The sequence below is a fragment of the Podarcis raffonei genome, chromosome Z (assembly GCF_027172205.1).
Source record: "Podarcis raffonei isolate rPodRaf1 chromosome Z, rPodRaf1.pri, whole genome shotgun sequence".
Classification (NCBI taxonomy): Eukaryota; Metazoa; Chordata; class Lepidosauria; order Squamata; family Lacertidae; genus Podarcis; species Podarcis raffonei.
The window spans coordinates 46,745,446-46,763,242 of record NC_070621.1 but is presented as its reverse complement, the minus strand read 5'-3'; the positions used below and the strand labels follow the sequence as shown (position 1 = coordinate 46,763,242).

The 17,797-nt window shown below is 45.5% G+C and overlaps 1 long non-coding RNA gene across 1 annotated transcript; it reads right to left on the bottom strand.

Moving 5' to 3' along the window:
- Window positions 1–209: 209 nt before the first annotated feature.
- On the bottom strand, window positions 210–3,882 carry LOC128406345 (uncharacterized). Its single transcript, XR_008328473.1, has 3 exons — window positions 3,715–3,882; window positions 2,481–2,567; window positions 210–2,000 (listed from the first exon to the last, which is right to left on the bottom strand). It is a non-coding gene; the product is annotated as an uncharacterized LOC128406345 (long non-coding RNA).
- Window positions 3,883–17,797: the final 13,915 nt, after the last annotated feature.

The following is a 17,797-nucleotide window of genomic DNA, read 5'->3' as shown; positions in this document are numbered from 1 at the left end:
AGTTGTTGTAAACAAAATCTCCCCTTATTTCCTTATGGAGTACACAAGAGCCCTTATAGAGTTCTTTGTAGGTTCTCCATCGGTAGGAGAAAATAACAGAGGCCTACCAGAGAATACTGAGAAGCAAAGCAGCTAGTAATTAATTTATTAAACTGTTGCAACAGGGTGCTTCCCTCACACGCAGGAGAGGAGGACGACCACTAACCACATGTACTTGCCCTTATATAGCCATTTTGAAATTCCCTGCCCTAGAGCTCAAGACCATCCCTCCATACATCATACATACATCACAGAAGGGGTGTAGCCCAAGACCACCCCCCACAAACATCCTACCTACACCACAGAAAAGGCAGTCTACAACTGAAATTTGAATGTTGTTGTTTTTCCTGTCTGCCAGGTTATCTGATAATGCCTTATCTGATTGCCTTTCCTGGTAGTTTGGCCATTCCTTTGAGATGGTGATTTCCCAATTCCTGAGACAATGGGAAGGTTCCCTCACCCCCTCCCTCCTTGCAGAGAAAACATTTGGTCAGTTTGGGAGTCAAAATGGTTTCAGGACTGTCTTCCTGTGCTTCTTCAGAAATGAGGTTTATATATTTATGTACATGTTTGCTTGGTACATTTATGAACATTTATTATATATATAAGACCTTACAATTCTTATTACAAAGTTAAGGTGGGAAAACATGAAAACAGGGAGAAACTGAAATCAACTGATTCATACATTCCGCTGCCCCGCTTGAACGCATCACAGAGGAATTTGGTTGGCTGCTGTGGGAAGCAAGCTCTGTTCATTTATGTATTCAGTACAATCCTTCACCTCCCACCTCCCAGGAGATAAATCCCACCAAGATGGCTTAGACCAGGAACATTTCATAGCTGGTCTGCACCCACCCACCTTGGCCTGGTCCAGCAAGTTGTGTGTAATCTTGTTTAATAGAGATGTGTACCATTTGCCAGACCAGAAGCCAAGTTTAAATATTTTGTTTCTCCTCCATCATCGTTTCCCTTGCCCTCTGTGTAGATATTTGGTCATTGAAGAGATCTTCCTGTTCTTCTTAGGTCGCTGTCTCTTGTGATCCCCTTGACCATGAAACTGGAGCCCTGAATACTTGACCCACATTCTCAAGGGCATCCGTTTCAGCCTGTAATTGCCAACATGCCTCATCTGAAATCCGAAACTTTGGCTCTAATAGTATTAACAGAAGCTCTGGCTTTGAGCAAGGAAGCGCAATGGGTCATCTTTGCCTGGATGACCAAAAGCACCTTAAACCACCCTTTCAAAGTTTTGCAGGCTCTGTTTTGTGTTGTTCCCATTGCAGTCGTAGATGTGTGGTTGGCTGCTCGTGATTCTCAGTTTTCATATCATAGAAAAACAAACAAACTGTCCTCTCCACTGCAGAGAATACAGCTGGGTGGAGGTCAGCAGAATCTGCCCTTGCAAGGGTGCTTTGCAATTTTATTTAGCAAAATCATTTATTTGTAGATAAACATAAGGCAAATTCAGCTGCTCCAGGCAATGCGCAAGAAAGCAGTTCAATGAACCGATATTATAAAACATAAAAAGTTACCATTAAACCACAAGGAAACAACTAACTCCCTAAATGTCTATGTATCATCGCTCCATCTAATTTATTTAAAAGCATTTGTAAACCACTTAATATTTTAAGAAATCTCCATGTGGTTTACAACATAAGACAATAAACCATATCATTAAAACAGAAATGCAACATAAAACCAGTAAAACAGTAGCATAAAGCATACAAAAGCAAATAAAAACAGGAATTCGGGGAATCCAGACAGATAAAAACAGGATCAGAGAAAGCCTGGGCAAAAAAGATATCTCTTTACAAGATGTCCAAAGCAAATGATGGATGCCTGCTACACATATGGCAGAGGGAAGGAGGGCATTCCATAGTACAGAGGCAATTGCAGAAAATGATATTCTTTAGGGTATGGTGCCAGAGGTAGAATTTCCCCAGATGAAGTCTATCATTTATCTACAGAGAGAGAGAGAAGAGAGATATTTAAAGGCAATTATATTTGCAAAAATAATGGGTTTTGATTTTAAAACATTTTAAAATCTATTATCCTCCTTATCTCACTTCATGCAAATACAACAGAATCCAAATGATGAAAGCATTGAAATAACATGCCATTAAATATATACAACTAATAATTAAACCCATTCATCAGCAGGCAATAGATCATTTTTCTCCTTTATCAGATTACACACGCATGCACACACACACATTTGGCTTTGGTCTTTGAACAGGTTCCTCTCAGTCTGGCAAGAAAAACAGTTCCTTATTCCCGTCAAAGTGCTCATATCTTCATGGGTATATTCTTATTAAACCATCCATTCTGCTAGGTTGCAGACAATTGCAGTATTCATGATGCAATCACTGTTTAGCAGCAATTTGCATTAGTAGTTTCAGTGCTGGTAAAAAAAAAAAATTCTCAATAGCTGTTTTGCTTACTGGGGGTAACTCTATCCAGGCCAATATCTGGAAATCTTGCAAGATGAAAACAAGACATGGCAGCCATCATTAGTCAACACCAAAGACCTTAAATACAACCAATTAATTGAAAGCTGCTTATTAAATAGTTTGACACATTTGATATAATGCATTTAATACAAAGCACCTACAGTTTCGATATTTCATTGTCTCCTAAGGCTATGTTCTCTCTCCATTATTGGAGGCAATATGCCGCTGAATATCCATTGATGGGAATCACAACTGGGAAGGGTTGCTGTTGCCCTCAGATTCTGTTTGTGGGCTTCCCTTTGGGGCATGTGGATGGCCACTGTAAGAACAGGATGCTGGACTAGGTGGGCATTGGCCAGAGCCAGCAGACACAATCTTCTTATATTCTTGGTCTGCTGGGAATCTCAACTGGAGAGAGTGCTGTTGAATTCACACCCTGATTGCCTCCTTCACATAGGCATCCATCTATGGGAATGCTTGGCTTGATCAGCATTTGACCTGATTTGTCAAGACTCTTATGCTGTTATGTTATTAACTGAAGACTTTCCATGAGCAAAGCCTGTTTTTGGCCACCACTGAACCATGGTCTCTCCCCAATGCTCACCTTTCCTACTGCAAAATGGCAGCACAATATGGTTTCACTACCCCATCCAACTAATGGCAAAGCTGTCCCTTTCCTACCCACTCATTGGGTGGACTTTACTTATAATTAGGGCACCTTTCCTTAAATACTTGCAGAACATCATCCAACTTGCCTAAATGGGTATCATCAGTCTACATCTGTTCCAACATTTGCAGGGTCTGGAGAGGTCCCCCCCCCCCCAAGCTTGGCTGCGAGATTTAATATGTGAGCCGAGATATATTTCACGAAAACACGGTGCTCCGTCTGTGTCTGCATCTGCTCCTTTATATTGGGGAAAGTGAAGCGTTTTGATACTAATTGCAGCGAAACGGTGATGTGTTCACCCTGTAATTGACTTAATGAAGTTCATATGAAACTTCTGGAAATGGTTGGGTAATAGGCTCCCCATTGAGCCCATTGTGGGTGGGAAGGGAGAAACTGCTGTGTTGTGAAGGTAACGTGCCCTCCCAAAGGGTCAAAAACAAGTATGACCATGGAAAAACTAGTGTTCTCACTAGATATGTGTTGCAAAATGCTGATACCACAAATGCCACCTCCAGTACATTGGGGGAGGGGGAAACAATGACAGACCTTCATACACACCTTAGAAACCATAAATCAGAAATCTTGATGAAGAAATTGGGAGTGGGACATAGCTCTGCAGTAGACTGCATGGTTTGCATGCAGAAGGTTCCAGGCTGAACTCACAGCATCTTCAGGTACGGTTGAGAAGTCTACTGTCCGAAGCCCTGGGTAGCTGCTGCCAGTCAGTGCAGAGCTAGATGGACCAACAAATTATGGTCCTGATGACCACACGTTTTATGCGTTGGAGATTTCCCCCCCCCCATGCAACAATCATCAAATCCCAGTATATTAGAAGGATGAGAAAACTCCTGGATAGATATATTCACAACCCTAACATCCCATGAACTTAACCTCGATGATAACATTTTTTATTATTATCTAGCAGTGCTGTTCAATTGCTTAGCTCAGTTGTAGATTCAGGTAGATAGCCGTGTTGGTCTGATGCAGTTGAAATATATAAAAAAATAAAACAATTGTCCAGTAGCACCTTAGAGACCAGCTAAGTTTGTTCTTGGTATAAGCTTTTGTATGCACACTTCTTCAGATACCAGCTCAGTTAGTTAGAACATGGTGCTGATAGGACCAAGGTTGTGGGTTTAATCCCTGTGTGGGCCAGCTACATATTCATCCATTGCAGGGAACTGGACTAGATGGTCCCTTCCAACTCTGCAATTCTATGACTCTATGATTCTTTTTTTAAAAAGAAAGAAAGAAGAGCCCTTCCCCAATTACACTTGTTTTTAGAGCTAATCCTAAATACCCTAGAATATATCATTGGTTTACTTTCAGGCATTCGTCATTTTTACTGTTTACCTGGCATGGAGAAATAATCCAGAAAACACTAGCATCCTTGTGAGACAATACCTTCCATCTCTTCCTTTTTTCTGGTCCTTGTTTCTGAGAAATCCAGAAGCAAATTCCTTGTTACATTGCTCATTTTATTTATTTCAACGATTTGTATGCTGCTTAACCACAGTCGTCTCTCTAAGTGGTGTACAAGAAACCCACAACAATAACAGTAAAGTACGAGTTAAAACTATAAAATCAGAATTCAGCTAAGAAGTCTGATTGAATAAAAGAAGTATTCATTAAGCACCAGAAGTTCAACAGGGAGGGGGCTTTTCTGACGTGAACTGGAAGGGAGTTCCAAAAAACTGGACCCACAATACTGAATGCATGTCTCCATCTGGACATGAGGCATGCATCCGAACCATGGGAGACCCCTAGCAATGACTCCCATCCTAGAGAATGAGCAGGGATATTAGGTATCAGGCAGCTGCTGAGGTATCTTGGACTCAAATCACCCACTATGGTGAGATGTATTTTAATTTAAACTAGGGTCATTTGTTCTAAACTAGCATATTATGATGTTGTTGTTCACACTGGCTAGTCACTTTATTTTAACGAAAAGTAACCTCAAAGCAACTTACAATATATTTAAAAATTAAAACCAGTGTAAAACTAAAGCAAAATAAAAGCTAGAAACATCCATACACATATGAAAGGCGGCCTAACACATCCCACCTACTAAAGGAGGCCACAATATCTAAAATTCTCCAAGTTCAAGGCCAAAGGCTGGCTGAAAAATGCTTTTGCCTGGTGCCTAACACTAGCCAGTGATGGTGCCAGACGCAGTTCCCTCAAGACAGCATTCCATAAGGCCCATTCTCATTTTGCCATTCCCTCTTCACCTCCCTTGGAGATGGCACACTGAGCAGGATCTCAGATGGTGAACATAGGGTGAAGGCTGGTTCATGTGGGGAGAGGCAGCCTTTGAGGTACTGGGGCCCTGAGCTGCATAAGGTTTTATAGATCAAAGCAATTTAGGCAAAACCTTTTTCAGGGTTATGTAAGTGTCCAGCCTAGCAATTGCGTTGTCAATTAATAGAACTTACAGGGGACAAAATCAAGCCTCCATCAATGGATAGTCGTCTGAGATGATGGGGAAGTGCTTGGGTATGTATCCTTAGCAGGAGAAAGCAGTTGTAGGCATTTCTTGGGTCACGGTTTCCCAGGGAGCTGCAGGGCTGAGTGAGGATTTGAATCTGGGTCTCTGCATTCCTGGTCCAGCATCCTGACCACTGCAGACAAATGTCTTAATTTTAGTTATTTTGATATGGGAGGTGGGAAGCAGTCCCTTTTGGTCTCTAGCAGTTGCTGATACAGTCCAGACCTGGGCAGTGTCCATGGAAGTCCTAGGCTGCCCAGGTGAGAAGACCCCGCTCTCAATTGCTCTGTTTTAAACTCTGCATTTTTACTCTGTTTGTAAGTCACCTAGATACTATTTTTGCATTAAGCCATGCATGTAGTAGTAATGGAGAAAGATTAGAGCCCTTAGAATTTCTCTCTTTCTCCCTCCAAAATCCCTTCAAGTAGACAGAAAGAGAAAGAGCCAGACTTTTCCTGTAGACTCACAATCTTCTTATTGGCATGCTAGCTTTCCACATACAAGATTTGTTTATTTTTAAACAGATTCAGTGGAAATGAGCTTTGATTAGCTCTGATCTTCCGTGGCAGATGTAAATTGTACAATAGATGCAAAATACACAATTCATGCAATTACTTTTCTGCTTTTTGAGGGGAGAAGATTGTTTATTATCTTTATTAGAGTACACACAACCAAGGGTCTGCTTTATTATACATCTTGAAGACTGATTTATGGCCCAAACTGAAGATCCTTCTAGCCTGAGAATTGCTGTAAAACCAGGGAACACATTAAACTTTAACTACTGTAATCCTAGATAACTCTGCTGTTTGCTTTTACTGCAAGTTTGTCAAAGATTTAGAGGGATTTGTGTGTGTTTTTTCTACTGATGAATGATCCTAACACCTAGAAGGCTTCGGGTGGGCAGAGAATGAGATCATGATCTCATGCCTTCAAGATCAAAGCCAAGTGCTGCAAATAGTAAAGTAGGAAAGAGATGGTTCACACCAAAATAGTCATCACCATGTACGTACATTCAAATCTGGTCCATTTTTCAGAATCCAACCTTATTTTTAAGCCTCTCTCTTTAAACACACTACATACCAGGACCAGAGGCTTATGGCTTCCACTGATGACACCTCCTTGTCCAAATGCTCCAAGGAATAGTCCATGTATTTAATTACTGTATTTTTCGTCCTATAGGGCGCACCGGCCCATAGGATGCACCTCGTTTTTTGGGGGGGAAATGAATTTAAAAAATTTATTCCCCCCCCAGCCGCAGCTGCCGCCCCAAGCCTTGCGCACACCTGCCCGAAGCACGGGGCACCCTCCGGAGGGCTCCGCATGCTTCGGGCTGCAGGCTGCCGCCCCAAGTCTTGCGCGCCCGGCGGGACCTCCCGCCGGGCGCGCAAGGCTTGCAGACACTCGCCCGAAGCACGGGGCACCCTCCGGAGGGCTCCGCATGCTTCGGGCAACAGGCTGCCGCCCCAAGCCTCACGCGCTCGGCGGGACCTCCCGCCGGGCGCGCAAGGCTTGCGGACACTCGCAGGGGCTGCAGGCTGCTGCCCGCAAGCCTTGTGAGCCCGCGGGAACTCCCGCCGGGCTTGCAAGGCTTGCGGATAGCTTCCTGAAGCCTGGAGAGCGAGAGGGGTCGGTGCGCACCGATGCCTCTCGCTCTCCAGGCTTCAGCGAAAGCCTGCATTCGCCCCATAGGATGCACACACATTTCCCCTTCATTTTTGGAGTGGAAAAAGTGTGTCCTATGGGGCGAAAAATACGGTACCTGTTCTGGGAAATCACTGGAATGATGTGTGTAACTAGCACAGAGATGGGCAACCATTTTTCCCTGTGAGGGACCACATTCCCATGTAGGAAATCTGTCAGGGGCCACATGCTGGCAGTGGAAGGAGCCAGAGACAAAAGTGTTCTAGATTAACTGGGAATAAAGTCTTCCCTGCTTCGATTTTCACCCTTGTCTCTAGGTGCATCTTGTCCCTAGTTAAGGGCTAATGGAAGTGAAATAAAAATAAGAATATTGGGTGGGGGAGTATTAGGGTCGCAGAAAAGGAGTGATGAAGGTGAAAATAATGGAACAAATATTTGTAGTTAAGTCATCCTGGGTCTCACATATGAGGCACTTTCAGGTTGACTGGACCTTCACAAAGTTCATTTTCACAATGTCATATAAGATTGAACACCAAACTCTTGAAAAGTCTGGCTGGGAGGGAGTCTAGCAGTTGAACTTGGTTGGCAGCGGGAGAGCTGGTTAAAACAGTTGTGGGCTTATAATGTGTGTGGGAGAAAGTACAGAATGAATTCTGCCATCCTCAGCGATGAATAAGAATAAGAACTAAATCTATAAACTCTCTCCCACACACAGGTAGGTTCTTCTTTTTTTAGAATTATTTTAAATAGAAGTACTCATAAAATACTTGCAAAGCATTTTCTTGGGAAGGGCTGTAGCTCAGTGCTGAGCACCTGTGCAGAAGGTCCCAGGTTCAATCCCTCTCATCTCCAGGTATGGCTGGGAGAGAACCCTTTTTGGAGTTCTGGAGAGCTACTGCTAGTCATTGTAGACAATTCTGTACTACATAGACCAAAACAGCTTTCTATTCAATTTATTGTCTATTTTTCTTCCAAGGAACTCAAAGTAGACAGTTCTCTCCTGTGTTTTATCTGTACAACAACCTGATGACATAGGTTAGGCTGAGAGGCGGTGCCTGGCCAAAAACCACCAAGCAAGCTTCATGGCTAAGTAGGGATTTGAAACCTGGGCTCCCAGGTCTTAGTTCCAACAGTCTAACCACTATGCTACCCTAGCTCTGGTGCATGCATGTTTGTATCCTCACAACAACCCTGTGAGCATCATGGCTGAGTTGGGATTTGAACCCTGCTCTCCTAGATCCTAGTCCCTTGCCTCTCCTATTTTGCCTCTGCTGGTTCAGACTGCAAGCTCATAGAGGCAGAGACCTGTCCTCTTTATATTCTGTAGGGTGCCATTTAAATCAGTGACGCTATAATGCATTGATGATGATGATGATGATAATGTAAAATTACAAATCTTGGAAGCGGCCCTCACATCTCATATGCGGAAGGGAATGCCTTTTCCAACTGACTTCATTGTGGCTGCAATAAATGTGCACGGTAGTTCTGAAAAAATAACATAAAATATGTGTTTCCCTCCGGAATTGTTGCTTTATTTATTGCTCTACTTTTTATTGCGAGGTTTATTTATTTGTCATTTACTGACTAGTTTTATATAAAAAAAACCTTCATCCCATTGTAATCTGAGGGCAGTGTCCAATAAAGTAACAAAGGCAAGATTGCAATAAGTACAGCAAAGCCCTTTAAAAAAACTATAATAAAAAACTATATCAAACAGCAAATAAGAACAGATTCATCATAAACTCAAAACCCCCAACATTAGTTAAAACCAAGACAACACAACTCAACCAGAATATACATTAAGTGGATTTAATGGATTAACCCCATGTGGTTAATCAACTGTAATTACTTTAATCAGGTAACAGCCCCAGAAAGAAATCATTCTCAAAAAGCTTTTTTTTTTAATTACAGGGATGGTGGACCTGATGTTCCCCAAAGTCATAGCAGCAAACTCCCAGGGGTTGAGGTTCCTTCAGCCCCCCCCCCGTAAATATTCGAGAGGGCTGAGCTCCTGCAAAGTTGATGGGCATTGCCATTCAAACAGTGTGTGTGCGCGTGTGTGTGCGCACACGCCATGTCATGTGATCAATTATATGGGGCAGGGCTTTACCTGGCCCTCCCCCCAATATTTTACGCAAGTTTGCAACCCAGCCAGAAGTTGCTACATTTCAACTGCTATAGCCTCTGACTTTTGGCCATGCTGGTGCTGCAACTGACGGGACATTCCCAATGGCACAAGGAGGGTCAACACCCCTGTTTTATCAGGTTCATTCCTGGTCTTGCTCCAAGGAAGGTGTTGTACGTGAATATTGTGCCATCTTATCCTTGCCAGGTCAGTAGGGCTGAGAGAGCCCTGTTGACAAAGAATCAGCCTATTGCATTTCATGACCAAGCAAGAACTTGATGGCTATATAATAAATGAATCCTACAGCTGCAGGGTAGTATAACCACATTATTGTATGTCACCTTGAGGTTTCGTGGAAGGCAACAAATATGTTGAAATAATTAATAATAATAATAATAATAATAATAATAATAATAGGCCAGCAGCATTACACAACTGAAGCTTCAGGATAGTTGTTAACTTAGGAATCAGTTGAAAGAAGGAGTGGATCTTCTCTTTGTGAAGGGAGAAGATCCCTCCCTCTGCCTCAGCCTTGTTCCATTGGTGTACCTTTGCCAGTAGATAACATTGACTCCCACCTTCCTGTTCAGCCAGCAGAGAGAAGACAGGGGAGCTGATAGGAGGAGCCAGGCAAGTATTTTATCTTGCCAACAAAACTCTGAGCACATGCCCTGAATTAATTTTCTACAAAGGTGCAACTTAAACAAACTTTTCTTTCATGTCCCATCCCTGTTTGTGCAAGGACATTAATACTCTACGCATTTAGAGACTTGACAGCTATTGTTGCTGAGGCCTTGAGCTTGCCGTCTGTGATCTTGGATGCCATCTCTCTTCTGTCTTTTCAAACGTGGACTTAATCTATAGATGTTATTAAGTAAAAGCTGGAGTAAATTGTGGCAGAGAGGCACTGGGGACCAGACTTTGCCATCATGCCTGGAGTAAACCTAGCTTTACATACAGTCGTACCTTGGAAGTCAAATGGAATCCGTTCCGGAAGTCCGTTCAACTGCCAAAACATTCGGAAACCAAAGCACGGCTTCTGATTGGCTGCAGAAAGCTCCTGCAGCCAATTGGAAGCTGTGGAAGCCCCACTGAACGTTCAGGTTCCAAAGAACGTTCGCAAACCAGAACACTCACTTCCTGGTTTGCAGCGTTTGGGAGCCAAAATGTTCGAGTTCCAAGGCGTTCGGAATCCAAGGTATGACTGTACTTCAATTATCCTTGCCAATTTCTGTCCTTAGTCAGGCACTCTAGTCCAACCTCCCCATGTCCAGCAGAGACCAGCCCCATCAAAGAGCCTCCATGCCTTCAAGCTTGTCCATGGGACTGGATTATACTTGTATGTCTACCTGCAGCAACCAGTGGGGACTTGCATAATGTGAATGGGCATCCCCAGATATAGCACCACAGATGATCAGTTCACAAGTTCAGCTACCAGTCACAAAAAACTGACTGGTTCACACACAACAGATTGTGGAATAGGGGTTGAGTGTTTAATTGTTTTTTCCCAATTTTTTTAATTCATTTTATAACACAAATAATAAACACAAACAGAAAAGACAAACAATATGAACAAATTCTTGTCATATCCTTATTTTTCTAAACATTGTTAAGTGGGCTTCCCCAAGTCCCACCTATCTGATTTTCATTTTACTTCATCTTTAGCAGTTTACATATATATAATTTCTAACCATCTTTTTTTAAAATCACACTTAAAATAACTTCACATTTTATCACTTACAAATAATACCATTTTAAAATACCCTATCTTCTACTTCTAACCCTACAGCCTATATCCACTTCCAAAGCTATTCTAAGGTTTAAATACTAACATTTTTTTTTTCAAATATTCCTTAAACTTCTTCCACCGTCTCTTCTCTCTGGTCTCGGAGTCTCCCGGTCAGTTCAGCAAGTTCCATATAGACTATATGGACTATAGGAGTCGAGTGTTTAATTGATGGCTCAGTTAGATCAATCAATTTTAAAACTTTTACTCAATGGAAAAGGGTGCCCCTCAAGTCAGCAGTGTGAGGACATGTGTTTGTGTATATAACACACAGACATCACACGTCTAACCACTCATATGTGGTGTCTGTGTATCAAAATGTGTGTATATCACAGTGACTAACGCAATAGGGATATTAATGTTATAAATGTCTTGGCCTTCTTCATTTGAATCAAACAGTACTACAACCAAAGTGGCAAGTAACTGCCTTATTGGCTGCAGTACCATTTGATTCTCCTTTATGGATCACTGCCATGTCATGGTGAAGAGGCTTGAATAACTCAGAGAAGGTATGAGCTATGCTGTGCAGGGCCACCCAAGACGGAGAGGTCATAGTGGAGAGTTTTGACTAAATGTGATCCACCTGGAGCAGGATCACAGAATCAAGAATCTTAGGATTCTTTGGGTAAAACCATAAGTGTTTAAAGTGGTATCAACAGTGCTTTATTATGTAAGGTGCAGATATGGCCTAGATTTGTGGGCTACCACTTTCTATAGTCGTTCTCATTCCCATTATGGCCAGTGCCATTTTGGCCTTCCTTCTGTTTCCTGTTCTTCTACCACTGCACAGTAAAAAAAAATCCTCTTGAAAGCTCCCTGCTTTAAACAGCTTGCCTTTTGTCTCTGTAGTTGAAGATAACTGACAACCTCAGTGTGGCGTCTACTGGGCAGCCATGCATTTGGAGTGCCACCTCCTCACACTCTGTTCTGAAGCCTCAGGCCAAACGGTTGACGTGTCCACTGCGGTACCTTCTCACAGGTGCAAAGTGGCAATCGGGATCTGTGTGGTTCTTTGGGGCAAAGGAGAGAGACTGCCCTGAAGAACGCTGTGACCTGGAAGCCCCCGTGGTGCAGATCTCCATGGCAACACAGAGAACATGCAATTAACACCCCATGGTAACTGAGCTCTACTACTGCTCGGAGAGCCGTGTCAGCCGTGATTCCATATTGGAAATCCTAATTTCCTCAGGTCTCTCTCTCCCCCCACCCCGATCTCCTTTTGGGCGCATCAGCATCCACACAATTCATCTTTGCTGAAGACCTCAAGTAATCCACAAACAATTGTGATTGCTGTACGAAGGGCCTGGAACAACTCTGTGTGGAGAAGGCCACACACACACACACACACACACACACACACACACACATTTAAAGCACTATGGTACCATACTGTCCAACATTTCTCCAATGAAAATAGGGACGTCGCATTCCATAATGAGAATTTTACTATTTATACCCCACACATCTAACTGGGATGCCCCAGCCACTCTGGGCAGCTTCCATGAAATATACTCAGAGTCGAGTAATAATTTCATGTTCTTTATTTCAGCTCATAGGAACAGTGATTGAATTTCCCCCCAAACCTCAGGCTTTATATACATTATTTACACAATGAGTACTGTCTGACTGATTGGGTCCTGGAGCCTGATTGGGCTGCTCCTGCAGGCCAATCAGGTTGTTGCATTCTAGGATCCTACCTGCCTATTGTTCTGGGATCCAAGCTTAGTACATAAAACCCCTCCCCTCTAAGTTCCTGTTGCATCCGGAAGGTTAGCATTCATAGTCATCAAGGTATGCCGGTCGCCTACGTATGTGTTGTGGTCTGGGGTGTCCCTTGGTAGGGGTTCCTGGTTATGGCTTTTGTTCCAGGGCTGCTGGCTGCTATGGGGCCATTGGGTCGGGCGCCACTGGTCCACTTGGATGTGGCTCTGGTTTCTGTGGCTGCTTGGCCTTGGGGGTCACCGCTGGGCTTACTGGTTCTGCTTCCCTTCCCCGCTCCTCCTGTTTTATGGGTCTCACCTCCCAGCTGTCCCCTTGGGATTCCTCTGTCCAGCCCTCCTCCTGGTTTCCCCCTGGGAATAATCGCCATAGTTGGTCGCAGTGGCGGCACCAGCATTGCCCGTCTCTGTTAACACCTCGAAAGACATGGGGCCTGTCACCCTGGTTGGAATGCTGGAAACATTCTCTCCCAAATCTCGTAGGATCTCAAAAGTGGCAGAGACACGCGAAAGATACCAGAAGAGAAGATGGGGGCTTCCGTGCTGGGGAAGAGGAAGGAGATTGGTCCAGGTAACTCCATCTTCTCGGGAGGATGAAGAGTAGAGGAGCTCCATCCTAGTTTGTTGTTTTAGCAATAAATCTGAAATAATTAACAGCCAGAGTCATATCGGGTTTGTGGGAGAGACCAAGCCGTAACATGCGGCAAGGCGGTATTCCCAGTTGCCTTGTGTCATGCATTGGAGGGTGTCCTTGGTGGTCTCCACCATGCACTCTGCCTGGCCATTGGTGGCAGGGTGGAATGGCACCGAATGTGCATGATGGATGGCGTTTGTGCTGTGAAAATCTGGAACTCCTCTGACATGAATGTCAGATGAGAGTGTCGGGGAGCTCGTGGGTCGCAAACAGCCTCCGTAATACTCGGATGACTGCGGCCATAGAAGTGGATGGTACCAAGGGGACCTCTAGCCATTTGGAGTATGAATCCACCACTACGAAGAAGGTTCTTCCTTGGAAGGGGCCCGCAAAGTCCACATGCAGGTGGGACCATGGCGCTTGGGCGGACTCCCAGGGTTGGACAGGGGCCTTGGGGGATCTGAGCGGGACTCCTGGCAGGTCTGGCAGTATTTAATTCAGGCTTCAATCTCCCTGTCGATCCCCAGCCACCTCACATAACTCCTTGCAAGGGCCTTCATTCTCATTATCCTGGGGTGTGTCTTGTGTAGGGCTGTGAGGACCTTTTGGTGGAGGAGCTGGGGAATGACCACCCTGCTTCCCCATAACAGGAACCCCTTGTGGGCCGACAGCTCGTGTTTGTGGGTTATGTACCCTCCGAATTCTGGCCTGGGGTTGCTGTTGGGCCATCCCCGCCACACCCAGTCCAGGAGATGACCCTATCCTTTGTGGAGTGGTACGCTACTTCCGGTGCCTGAATGGGTCGGTTGGGAAGCTGTTCCAGGCTCATGACCTTTTGTGTGGGTGCTGGGTCGGGGCCTGTCTCTGGTAGTAGCAGCCTGCTGAGGGCTTCCACATGGCCCATTGCCTTTGCGGGTCAGTGGACAAGGGTATACTGGTATCCGGCAAGGAAAACCAATCACCTGAGGATGTGGGGTGACAGTACTTGAGGGGTCTGCTTCCTGGGGGCAAACAGGCCGAGCAGCGGCTTGTGGTCAGTCACCACCGTAAAGGTCCGTCCATACAAGAAATTGTGGAATTTCTTGACTCCCTTCACAATTGCCAGGCCCTTGTTGTCTATTTGCGAGTAGTTCCTCTTGCTTGTGGCGAGGGTCTGGGAAAAGTATGCTCCCGCCACGACTCTCCCATCCGGGAGTTGATGCCCCAGGATGGCACCAATGCTGTAGTGTGAGGCATCACATGCCAGCACCACCGGCAGCCTCTCGTCAAAGTGTGCCAGGCGAGTTTGAGACAAGCAAGTCTTTGACTGCTTGGAATGCTGCCTCCTGGCGCTACCCCCACACCCATGGGGTTCGCTTGTCTAACAGTCTGTGTAGGGCTCCACTACCACTGCCTTATGAGGTAAGAAGGTGTGGTAAAGTTCAATGGTCCCAGGAAGGCCTGGAGTTCGGCCTTACCCTTAGGTGCCAGGGGGTTGCAAATAGCCTGCACTTTGTGCCCAGTCGGGTGGACCCCATCTGCATCCACTGTAAATCCCAGAAAATCCACTTGTTGCACTCCTAGCAGACACTTTTCCCGCTTCACCTTGAAGGTGGCTGTCTGGAAATGGTGCAGGATGGTGTGGAGTTGGTCACTGAACTCCCCTGACATGGCCCCGGCGATCAACACATCATCAAAGAAGGGGGTGACACCAGGAATTCCTTTGAGGAGAGAGTCCATTAGATTTTGGAATATGCCTGGCGCCATGCTGGCGCTGAATTGCAACCATTGAACTGGAATGCGCCCCTGTGCATTACAATCGTCTGTGCCTCGGCAGTGGCCTCGTCAATTGGCAACTGCTGGTAGGCCTGGGCCAAGTCTAGCTTGCCAAAAATCTTAGACCCTGCCATCTTAGAGGACCTGGCTAACCACTGGCACTGGGTATGCATGGGCTGTAAGGGCCTTGTTTATGGTACATTTGTAGTCTGTGCAGATGCGAACTAAGTTGTTGGGCTTGATGGGTGTGACGATCGGGGTTTCCCAGGGGATGTTGGGTGGCTGCTCGAGCACTCCTTGCTCCACAAGCCGGTCCAATTCCTTGTCTATGTGGGGTTTCAGGGCGAACAGGACCCGGTGGGCCTTGAGCCTGATGAGTCGTACTGAAGAGTCTAGTTGTAGGCTGATGGGGGGGGACAGTATATTGTCCCAACGCCCCATTGAAAACCTCTGGGAATTCTTTACATATGGCATCCACATCCACGTGAAAATGGTATGGTTCACCCCAGTGATGGCTACCCCAGTGGCCCAAACCACACCAATCCCAGTAAGCTAACGTAGGGCCCCTTGACCACGATCAAGTCTAAATGCCGCTTCCGCCCTTGATATTTTACATTGAAGGTTCCCACCCCCATCATGGGGACCTTACATTTCTGGAAGTCCCAGAGAGTGAATGGGGCCCGCCTGAGCTTGGGACCCCTGTTGGGCAAAACTTTCTTAATGTCCATGCCAAGATTATGAACAGGGTTGAGCCTGTGTTGAGCTCCATGCAGCATGGGGCCCTCTCTATCTGTACCTCAAGGCAATTTCCCCCCGCATTGGAATAGGGCAACTGGTATACCTGACAGTCTGTGATTTCCATCAAGTTGCCTTGGTGTGTCAGGCCGTAGGGCCTGGGACTCTTGGGTCGGCCATCTGCTGCAGGGCGGTGGGTGGGCCGGGCACAGCACACCTGGGCAATGTGTCCCGCTTTTCTGCATTGTCGGCATTCTGCATTGTGACAACGGCAAGTCCTCTGGTCGTGGCTCTCCCCGCAGCTTGCGCAGTTCCCCTCTTCCAGCTGAGGCAGTTGTGGTGGGCCTGTGGCTTGTGTGCGTCACTGCACTTGGTGCACGTCCTCCCTGTTGGATTCGGAGTCGTCGGTGAGGTCCTCGTGGTGGACCCTTGGATTGGGCAACCGGCTCGGCTCGGCTGGAAATTTTGCGCAGACCTCTCGGCAGCTTCGGTTGCCAGGGCCTCCTCCAAAGCAACCTGGAACGTTAGGTCCTTCTTTGGCATAGAGGCATTGTTGCTGCCAATCAGTTGTTGCAGCCTAGTATCCTACCGGCCTAATAGGCTGATTAACTTCCTCCTGGGGTCTGATTGCGCTGCTCCTGCAGGTCAATCAGGTTGTTGCATTCTAGGATCCTACCTGCCTATTGTTCTAGGATCCAAGCTTAGCACATAACATTCCAAAACATAAAAACATAATTAAACGTTGAACTTTAAAAAGCAAAACAAAACAACTTCCCTATACAGGATTGCATTCAGACGGCTCAGGGGTCAGATAATTCCATATCTTCAAACATTTCTCCAATGAAAATAGGGATGTCCCAAGGAAAAGTGGGACATTCCAGGATTAAATCAGAAACTGGAACGGCTTCTCTAAATCAGGGATGTCCCTGGAAAATAGGGACACTTTGAAGGTCTGTGGTACCACTTAAAAGAGTTGTGGTTTCCCCCAAAGAATTCTGGGAGCCGAAGTTTGCTAAGGCTGCTGGGAGTTGTACGGAAACCTATGTTCTCCTCCCAGAGCTACAATTTCTAGAGTGGTTTAAAAATCAATTCCTTTTCACAAGGTACTCTGAATTTGTAACTCTATGATGCCTCCTCTCAGGACCCATAATCTACAGCTCCCATAATTCTTTGGGAGAAGTCATGAGTCTTTGAAGTGGTATCATAGTGCTTTAAATATACGGTGTGAATGTGGCCTGTTCTTGAAGTCATACAGAATGACATTAGCTGGCCCTCCCTGCCCAGGAGGTTTGCAGCAAGAGTATGAGCAGAAGTGGCTGGCTAGAATGGCATGTTTGTGAAATTTCTTCATTGTCTTTGTCTTCTTCTTAGTCTTTTATTCATTTGTCTACTTAAAACATTTTAAGAGCATAAATTGTTGCTGCTGTTATTTGTTATCATTAATCAATTGCCCTCTATGCAATTGTCTCAAGGTGCTCTGAAAGATGTTGGGGGTCATGAACCAATATATACTGGGCTTTATATGTCAAAAGTAGCACTTTGAATCGGGCTCTTTATGTTACAGGCAGCTCCCCACTTGTGTGCAAGCATGCACATGTGCGGCACTGGGAACCCAGAAGTGGGGAGCACCCTGGAGAGTCCTCGTGGCTCACGAGGAGACCCTCCACAGAGCCTGAAGAGGACTTCCACTTCTGGCTCTGGGGTGGGTCTCCTCGTGAGCCAGAGGGGCAGCGGGGCTTTGTTGAGGCTGCTCAGCTGA